Source organism: Cervus canadensis, chromosome 4 (assembly GCF_019320065.1).
Source record: "Cervus canadensis isolate Bull #8, Minnesota chromosome 4, ASM1932006v1, whole genome shotgun sequence".
Taxonomy (NCBI): Eukaryota; Metazoa; Chordata; class Mammalia; order Artiodactyla; family Cervidae; genus Cervus; species Cervus canadensis.
The window spans coordinates 69,962,680-69,972,717 of NC_057389.1; the positions used below are offsets into that span (position 1 = coordinate 69,962,680).

At 51.5% G+C, this 10,038-nt stretch overlaps 1 protein-coding gene across 1 annotated transcript in view; it reads right to left on the minus strand.

The window, feature by feature from the left end:
* CDHR2 (cadherin related family member 2) overlaps positions 1-3,326 on the minus strand; it is a 43,044-nt gene extending 39,718 nt beyond the window's left edge. Inside the window, exon 1 of the mRNA XM_043465824.1 lies at positions 3,233-3,326. The gene's annotated coding sequence lies outside the window, so the exon portion shown is untranslated. The remainder of the gene's footprint in view (positions 1-3,232) is intronic.
* Between the last annotated feature and the right edge of the window lie 6,712 nt (positions 3,327-10,038).

Below are 10,038 nucleotides of genomic sequence, written 5' to 3' on the forward strand. Positions count from 1 at the left end.
CTTAGCATACCGCGGTCCTAGACAGGAAGGGATGTGACTCAGTAACAGGATCAGAACCCAGAGCAGGACCTGTGTTTTCTCCTCTGTTACGCTTCTGGTTTTCTCTTCCCCTTCCGCCTCGCCCTCCCCACAGGCCTGTGCAAAGCCCTGGGGTCCAGGCAGAGGTAGAACAGCCTTAATCAGGGGCTTCACTCTGCAGGCCTCCACCCCCACGTCCCCTTCCCACACCCAGCTCTACTCATCTTTCATCAAAACTTCTTCTGACACATCCCCATGGGCCCTGAAGAAGCCTGTGACCCATCCTCAGAGCAGTGTGACCTGTTACGTTTTGGGTAAGGCACAAAGTCTTTCCCCTGAGTTGAACCCGCCTTGTTCCCTGGGAGGGAAGAGAGGGCTGTCAAACCCTTTAGGCCTGAGTCCCAGGGAAGTTCCGGCTCCTGCTCAACACGCCACTCCACCCCTCTGCCTCCCGGGTCCAGTGCTCCTTCTCCCCGCCTTGCCGGGCCCTGGGTTTCACGCAGTCTTGCCTCCTCCTAGTCATGGGAGGCACATGCTCACTATAGAAACACGCTCATCTGATCCTCATGAGGCCAAAGTTCTAACAGTCTGGATTCAGTCACCTGAGAAAAATGCACAGAGCCCGTGTGAGCTGGGAAGACACAGGCTGAACCTGCCCCAACAGGGAGCCTTCCTGCGTCACTGGCACGGCCACTCCCGCGCTCAAGCCCCGCCATGGCTCCCGCTGGCTGCGGAACCCACTTCCTGTCTCTCCCCCAGGCGCCAGGCGAGCAAGCAAGGGCCTCACAGGAGCTGGCGCCGTTCTTCCGCCTCCAGACATTTGCATATACCCTCCCCTCCTCCCAGAACACCTTCCCCAGTCTTCTGCATATGTGCAAATTCTGTCTATCCTCCAAGGCCGGGTTAGGTGTGGAGCCAAGATCAGGCGTTGGGGCCCCTGCACTGGCCCCTGAACTTCTGGTAGGCCATCAGGAGTAAGAGACAAAACAGGCACAGATGAACAAGAAGTGAGTGGAGAAAAACAGATAACCAACGAGGACCACTGTACAGCACAGGGAACTATACTCATATATTCTGTAAAAGCTATAAAGGAAAAGAATATGAAAAAGATTATATACATGCGTGTATGCATGCATGCTCAGTCATGTCTGACTCTGCAACCCTATGGACTATAGCCTGCCAGGCTCCTCTGTCCAGAGGCTTCTTCAGGCCAGAATACTGGAGCGGGTTGCCATTTCCTTCTCCAAGGGATCTTCCAGACCCAGGGATCAAACCCTGCGTCTCCTGCAGCTCCTATATTTGGCAGGCGAGTTCTTTACCATTCAGCCACCAGGGAAGCCCCATATGAAGATATATGTGTATATATAACTGAATCACTTTGTATATATAGCTGAATCACCTGAAACTAATACAACATTGCAAATACTATACTTCAATTAAAAAAAAAAAAAAGAAGTGAAAGGAGTCGCCCACGGGTCTGACTGGGGAGGGGACCCGACAGAGTCCAGGCCAGTCCCTTCCCCAGGTCTCAGCTGTGCGTGGCAGCCCCAGGCGGAGGCCTGAGAGGGAAGGCGGCTCAGCCTTCTTCAGGGCCCAGTCGCTGTATGGCTGAGCCCAGGGCTCTGCTTTGCTCCTCTCTGCCTCTCAGTTTGCCTTCTGAAAAATGGGACTAGGTATATTCTAGAAATTACAGCTTCTCTTCCCCCAACCCCTCTCCCAACATCCCTCTACGCCTCCCCTTTCCTTACCCTCAAAAGGTGCTTGAGAAGGGTTCACAGAGGACGCGGAATTAGAGTGACTCTGGCCTCCACCCCCCGAGACGGGCAGGCCCTTGGGAGTCCTGTTGGGTTGGGAGAGGTGTACCCACCCCCGCGGCAAACAGCTCTCAACAGCCCACCGCTCCAAGACATTTTAGAATTTGGAGGCACTGGGGATGGGGGTCCCAGGACTGCCTGGGGCCTCCAGGAGGGCCAGAGAGGGAGGTGGCCCTCCTCACCCACAGGCGTGTCCCCGCAGGCTGGCTCTACCCCCAGCCGTACCACCACCTCCGACTGACCGCAGACGCCCACTTTCACTTTCCCGCCTTCTCGTTCACTTCTCATAGGTGTTTCCCATCTGGAAGGAATCCACAGGGCCCAGAGAGGAAACCAAGGCCCAGAGAAGCTCAGAGAGGGATGCCCCAGAGGTTAGGCCCAGACTGGTTCCCAAACCAGGATTCCCTGGCAAGCCTTGGTCTGGGGTCTACTTGATGCCACCAGGGCCCTCCTGCCCCAGCTCCAGGCTGCTTCCCTGGCAAACACACATGGAATCAGATGGCCCTGAGTTTTGATCGCCACAGTTCACGGGCCCCAGGCATGCCCTCATCCTCCTGCCTCAGTCTCCTTCCTGAGAAACAGGGTTTGGACAAGAACCAGAGCCCACACAGGGTCACAGCCTGTCTCCACCATTTGGATTTCCGTGTTTTCCGGGCCCCGGCCCGGCCCAGCTCTCAGCTGAGTCTCTACCTGGTTCCCCAGGACAGAGATGTGTCAGGGCCTCGGGATGTGCCAGAGCTTGGGGGGAGGGTGCGTGTGGTGAGTAACGGCTGGACACTTCCTAGTCCAGCTGAGGAGGCACCGAGCTTCGTTACTGACCACAGGCCAAGCTCCTTGGGGCTCTCCAGGGTCTTTCCTGCACTATAACCACCCCCATTCTACAGATGAGGAAACTGAGGCCCTAAAGAGTCACAGAGCCCACTCAGTCAGGATGGAGCTGCAGCCTGAACCCAGGCAGTTGGAGTTGGAGCCCAGTCCTTCCTCGAGCGCTGGTGCTGCCTGCCTCAGCCACCCTGTCTTCAACCCCTCAAGCTTCCCTTGAAAGGGGCCTGAGGCAGGTGAACTCACTTCTCTAGGGGACCTGCCTTCCTTCTATCCTGAGAAGAAACCTCTTGGATCCAAATCGCCTAAGGCCTTGGAAGGACAGGGGGCCATCAGGGCCTTGGGAATAGGTGTTACTAGCTCCACGCTGCAGAAGACACCAATGCCCTCTGGCCAGGCTGGGACTCAATCCAGGTCCACCCACCTGGGCCCCAGCGCTCGCTTCCTCCACCCAGTGCCCCCACCCAGCTGAGCGGGAGACCCCCCAAAGCTCACCATGGCCCCAGCGACCCCCCTCGGTCCATACCCCTGGCCAGGAGACCCGCACCCCTGCTGCAGAGAAGCTGTGCCATCCCTACCTGCGCCCCCAGGAGGGGCCCCGGAGGCAGAGGATGTGCGCTGTGGCCAGCTGGGCACCGTCTGGGGCCTGCGCTGGCACAGTTAGCAGACTTTGGCACCATCTCCGCCTCCCCTGAGAAATCATTAACCCTGAGAGAGACCACACCTCCAGGGATGGGAAGGACTACTCAGGAGGCCTGGACCACAGCTGAAGAGGGGGGGTACAAGGGCAGGACTGAGGCGAGGACCCCCTGCTCCCAGGCCCAGAGGCCTAGGCCACGGGAGCCAGTGCCCAGCAGAGCCGAGCCCACGGGAGGTAGGAACTGGGCCCCAGCCCTGGGGCAGCTGTGTGTGGAGGAGGGTGACATCTGGGCTCGCCATCTCCTCCCTGCTACAAGGTCCCTCAGTGGCAGAGGACCTGTGAGGGAGGTGAGAAAGGCAATAGGTTCTGGGAGGGAAGTAGTAAAACAGTGTGATAATCAAACATGAGGTCTTCAGAGAGCAGTGAAGGCAATCATGATGGGTGCCCTCCTTTGAGGGCTCCAGAGGGTATCCACACTCCCCCAGGGTTCATCCATCCCCCATCCCCAGCTGACTTTAAATATTTTCCCAGCACCTGTGGTCTCCCAACAGAGGCAGGACCCTGACTCCTCCTCCAGCCTCTCAGGCCCAACCATTCCTGTGTTGACCCCGGAGAAAGGGGATCCTGAGTCCTTGGGGATGGGGAGCCTCGGGAAGTGACTTTCACCCCCTGAGCCGTGCTGCCTGTGTCTGGACCATGGGGTGCTGGGTCCTCCTACCCTAGGGGCGGGTGAGGGCCGCCAGGAGACACTCAGGCCAGGAGGGGCATTTAGTGAGGCCTGGAACAACCAAAAGAGACCATGAGGTGCAAATACACTCTTAGTTCCAGGAAAGTCCTGGGGGCAGAAGGTCGTGCCTCCTGAGAGGAGCTAGAATCAGATTTATTGAGCACCCACAGTATGCTTTATCACCAACTCAGTGGACATGAATTTGAGCAAACTCTGGGAGATGGGGACAGGGGAGGCTGGCGTGCTGCAGAAAAGGATCATGGGGCTCAGAAAGGGGAAGTGACCAGAAGCCAGGAACTGGCTCTGACGACAGCACCACGGCCTGCCTTCGATGAGGGAAGAGTTCTCCCGCCTGCCTCAGCCCTCCCCACGTCTCCTCGCCCAGCAGGGCCTCCTCCACACTTCCTGACCACCCCCTGTTCTGGCCACTCAGCAGCCCTCCCGGCTTCCCTGGTGACAAGATCCAGTTTTCCTCTGTGGAATCTCCTCCCCCAACCCCTCTTACCCCCATGGAGGGCATATGATGAGGCCTGGCACAGCACCTCTCTGGCCAGAGCTTCTGGTTTGGGTTTGGGCATGTGACCAAAATTGGGTCAGATAGAACTGATGAGACTCAAAAGACTTTTGTTGGAACTGTTAAGAATAAGAACCTCATTCCTCCCCACTGGGATGTCCAAGCTCTGAGAAAGTGACTTCCAACAGCTGTCTGTCTCACTACCATGAGGGGAAAGGCTACTGAGAAATAATTCAAGACTGAGTTAAAGCAGAACTGAAAAATGGAGACACATGAATTCCTCATGACTTATGTGGGCCCCTGGATATAGCCATGCCTGAAGCCATCACCACAAGACTCTTCAGTTACTGAATCAATACATTCCTTTTTCTGCTATGTCTGGTTGAATTAATCTGTCCTGATTATAGTGCCCTTGAGGCAGGAAGTTCCTCATCCCTACACCACCCTACCCAGATGCTAAGGAAGGGGTACAGACAGAGTTAAGGGTAAGAGAGAGAGAAGAGTCTGAACTTGGTTTGGCCAACTCCCTGTTAAGCCTCCTGGAGTTCCCACTTCTCCCCATAGCATGATATTGGACATCTGCATTCATAATTTGGAGAGAACAGTATTACTTACTTCACAGGATTCTTGTGAGGATAAAACCAGATCACTGAAATACTGTTCCTGGCATGGGGCCCAGAACACAGCATGGACCCCACCCACCAGTTGTCTGAGCTCCCAGGGCATTGAATTCATAGCTTGCTCAGCACACATGCCACTGTCTGGTCATCATCCTGGGTGGCCTTCTCCTCGTGGGCAGGAGTCACACTTGACTTACACTCAATAGATATATGTATCAGGCAGCTATGATATGACAGACACTTTAACAGAATGTTTGTTCCCCAAACCCCCATTTTAAAACAAATTATCAAAATACATATGCTGTGTGCATACCCATGTTCATAGCAGCACTATTCACCATAACTAAACAAAACATGGAAACAATCCAAGTGTCCGTTGACAGATGGGTTTGTTGTTCAGTCGCTCAGTCGTGTCCGATTCCTTGTGACTCCATGGACTGCAGCACACCAGGCTTCCCTGTCCTTCACCATCTCCTGGAACTTGCTCAAACTCATGTCCATTGAGTCGATGATGCCATCCAACTATCTTATCTTCTGTTGTCCCCTTCTCCTCCTGCCTTCAATCTTTCCCAGTATCAGGGTCTCTTCCAATGAGTCATCTCTTCGCATCAGGTGGCCAAAGTATAGGATGGGTAAGCAAAATGTGGTCTATACATACAATGGACTATTAGCCTTAAAACGGGAGAGAATTTCGACACATTATGATATAAATGGACCTTGTTATGCTAAGTGAAATGAGCCAGTCACATAAAGACACAAACTGATTCTACTTATCAGAGCTATTTAGAATAGTCAAAATCGCAGACAGAAAGGAGGATGGTACTTACCAGGGGCCAGAGAGGGAGGAATGGGAAGTAATTGTTTAGTGGGTATAGAGTTTCAGTTTTGTAAGGTGGAATGAGTTCTGGAGATGAATAGCAGTGGCACACAGCAATATGAGTGTACTTAATACAACTGTATATTTGAAAATGGTTAAGACAGTAAATTTAATATTATTTTACCATAATTTTTTAAAATTGGAAAAATATGTGCTACAACAAGCTTAAAAAGTGAAGAAACCCGGATGAAGGAAAAACCAATGAAAAAAATGAGGACAATTTAGCCCCTATAGAGTTCATAAAACATTTAAATATTTGCCTTGATGTTCCAGATAATTGTCAGAGGTGGGCCATGAATTGGGTTCTGAGCCTCCAAGCAGGCAAGGCAAAGAGGGAAACATGATCTGGGCTCCATTAAGTCCAACATCCATCCAACGCACACACATACATACAGAGAGAGAAAGCTCACTAGGATCTGGGAGTTGTGGTGCAATTCCTAATACCTAATAGGTTTTACCTCTTGTGTGTCTCTAAGAAAAGGATGCTACAGGATGTTGGATGGTACTTGACATGACTGTTATAATGTAGTTGCTAAGAAACCAGGTTCAGGATCAGGGGCCGAGTTTAATTGTAATGAGGCAAATTACAGAATCTCCTGAATCCTCAGTTTCCTCATCTGTAAATTATGGGTAATGTATGAAGCCTACCTCAGAAGGATGGTAAGGTGGTAAGGTGGTAAGGATAAAAATGAAGTCATGCACTGAGAGTCCCAGGTACAACAGCCAATGCAGAGAGAAGGCTCACAGAACATTAGTTCTGTAATAGTGTGGTGAGATTAGGCCCCAATAGGGGCCTAATTGGTAGGAGGAGAGATGGGAACCTCTGCCCAAGGCTCCAGGCCCACCCCAGACCAAAGGAGGTGGCCTGGTCTCTCTACCTAGGACCAGGTAGGGCAAACCCCAGCCCCAGCCCCTGCCCTTGCTCCCTGCTCTGACCCCTGGGGCCAACAGCTCTGAGTCACTGCCCTGGCCCCTACAGGGTGTGTCCTGGCCTTCCCAGACCTTTGGTCAGTGTCTGGATGAGCTGGGTGTGGCCAGATGGTGCCTTTTCCATCTCAAGGGCACCTGTCTGCCTGCCACCAGGTGATCTGAGAAGCTCACTGGGCTCTGGGCTGTAATTGACCCAGGTCTGCGTCAGTTTCGGGAAGTGGCAAGTGGCCAGGCACAAAATAGGCCTAAGGGGTCAGAATATGAACTCAGATGACCTAGGTCCTAATCATATCCCCACTGCTTACTAGCTGGGGGCCTTGGGCAAGAGAGTTCATCTCCCAAACTTCAATGTCCTCATCTGTAAAATGGGCACAACTGCAGAAGCCAACCCTTAGGTTTGTTTTAAAAAATAAGCAGGAAATGCGCTAAAGCACTGGGGCTTCCCGGGTGGTGCTAGTGGTAAAGAAACTGCCTAAGCCGTGCAGGAGACACAAGAGACATGGGTTTGACCCCTGGGTTGGGAAGATCCCCTGGAGGAGGGCATGGCAACCCACTCCAGTATTCTTGGCTGGAGAATCCCATGGACTGAGGATCCTGGCCGGCTACAGCCCATGGGGTCACAAAGAGTCAGGTGTGACTGAGGCAAGTTAGCACACACACATGCACTAAAACCCGAGCCCAGGGCAGTGATAGAGAGGAGGTAGCAATCTGGACACACACCAGGGTTTCTTCAAAGCCACTGTCAAGCTTTTTTTTTTTTTTTTCCCTAATTGTTATTTATTTCTGGCTGCCCTGGGTCTTCGCTGTGGCGCACAGGCTTTCTTTTGTCTGGGCAAGCAGAGGCTGCTGTTAGTTGTGCTCTACGGCTCGTGGAATCTTCCCAAACCAGGGATCAAACCCGTGTCCCCTGCATTGCCAGGTGGATTCTTAACCACTGGACCACCAGGGAAGTCTCAAAGTTCTGATCAGAAAAACTTCTCGTTGCTTGTCTCTTCTGGCAATCTACTCTGTGCACTCACTATGTGCTCAGAAATTGATCAAGTTGAAATCAAGCCCTGACTTGTCCTGTGGTGTCTGGCAAGTGATTCCTCTCTGAGTTACAACTTCATCTGAAACATGGAGTGCCCCGCTCGCTCCCCCACCTCAACAGCGTATGGCTTCAGAGGTGACCTGGAGAGCCTGGGCCGAGTGTGTCTCTTTGCTGTGTGTGTGTCCAACCCCTCCTCAACCTTCCAGCTGCACACACCTTTGCAGAATACAAGTTTCCTTCATCACTCTGTCTTACATCTGAGGAACCAGCCCAAGGTATTAATATATAAACAGCCGCTTGGTGTCAGATTGACGACTCTCATCCTAGAAAGAACCTGAGGACCCATGAGACCAACGCCTCACCACCCCCAGACCTCTGAGCCCCTTCCCAGAGCACACATTCTCTCTAAAGGACCCCTTCCACAGGGCTGTTCTGCCACAGTTTGCACAGCCCCAGTGATGGGGAGCTCACCTCTTCCCCTGACCTTCACTCCGTGGGCCCAACTGTATTTGTTTTTATGGAGTTGAGAGTTGCCTGACCACTTCCACTGGGCTTGATCTCAGGGAGTAACAGGCCCCACTTCCCCTCTCTGCTCTGCAACAACATCCCTAGAGCCTTCCCTCAGGTTCTTCTCAACACTCCTCACCACCACCATCCCGGAAAGGGGTCACAGCCAGGAAGACCTATGTTCCCATTCCAGCTCTTCTCAGCCTCAGTTTCCACATCAGGAAAATAGGGGGAAGTAAAATAACACATGGCTGTCTCTGAGACGGAACAGGCCTCTGAGCCCTCCAGGAATGCGACCCGGTGTCACATGGCCCTCCTGGGGTCCCCTGCCTCTTCTGTGTCCCTTCAATGGACAGGGACTGATTGCTCACCTTGTCCAGGCACTGTGCTTGGCGGAGGACACTGGCCGTGGAGGGGACAAGCATCCCTGCCCCCACGGAGGGAGGCTCTGTGACAGCAGAGTAGGTCAGGCCACAAGGAAGGAAAGGGAAGCCCTGGCAGAGGGAACGGTGTGTCCAAAGCCTCACTAAGGAAAGAACCTGGCTCCTGGGAGAATTGAAAGATCAAGGTGGCTGGAAGTCAGGGATCATTTCTTCAAAGGATTGGGTTTCAAAAACCATTGTACATTCATACAATGAGTTACTAGCCATCAAGTTAGAAAAGAAAGTAAAACAAAATAAATGAATAACAAAACCCTGCCTGTGTTCATTGCAGTATTATTCACAACAGCCAATACTTGAAAACAACCTAGGTATCCAGTGATGGATGAATGAATAAACTGTGGTATATACATATATACATATACACACCAATGGAATATTCCTCAGCCATAAAAAATAAAGAAATCTTGCCATTTGTAACTACATGGACAGACCTGAGGGGCACCATGTTAAGTGACACATGCTAAACAGGGACACATGCTAAGTGAAATAAGTCAGTTAGAGAAAGGCAAGTACTGCATGATCTCATTGATATATAGAACTTTTTTTTAAAGTCAAATACATAGAAACAGATTGTAGAATGGAGGTTGCCAGGAGCTGGGGGGTGGGGGAAACCAGGAAGTGTTGGTCAAAAGAAACAAACTTTGGGTTACATAAAATGAGTAAGTTCTGGGGATCTAATGTATAGCAAGGTGACTATAGTCAATAATACTGTATCTACCTTATACCTGAAAGTTCCTATTGAGAGTAGTGCAAAGCAAAACAACAACAAAACAACAAAATGCTAACTATGTAGGTGAAGGAAGTGTTAACTAACCTTATTTAGGGAAACGTTCTGCAGTATATACATGTATTGGATAATACTGTACACCTTAAACTTACAAAACGCTATATGTCAACATCAATTAGATCTCAATAAAACTGGGGGCAAAAAAGAACAGACTAGTGATACCTACCGCAGGTTGGATCTCAAAAAACATGATGCAGAACGAAAGACGACAGCATTTACACAGTTATTCCATGATATGAAGTTCTAAAGACAAAAAACAAATCTATCGTGTCAGGAACCAGATCCATAGTTATGACAGCAGGAAACTGA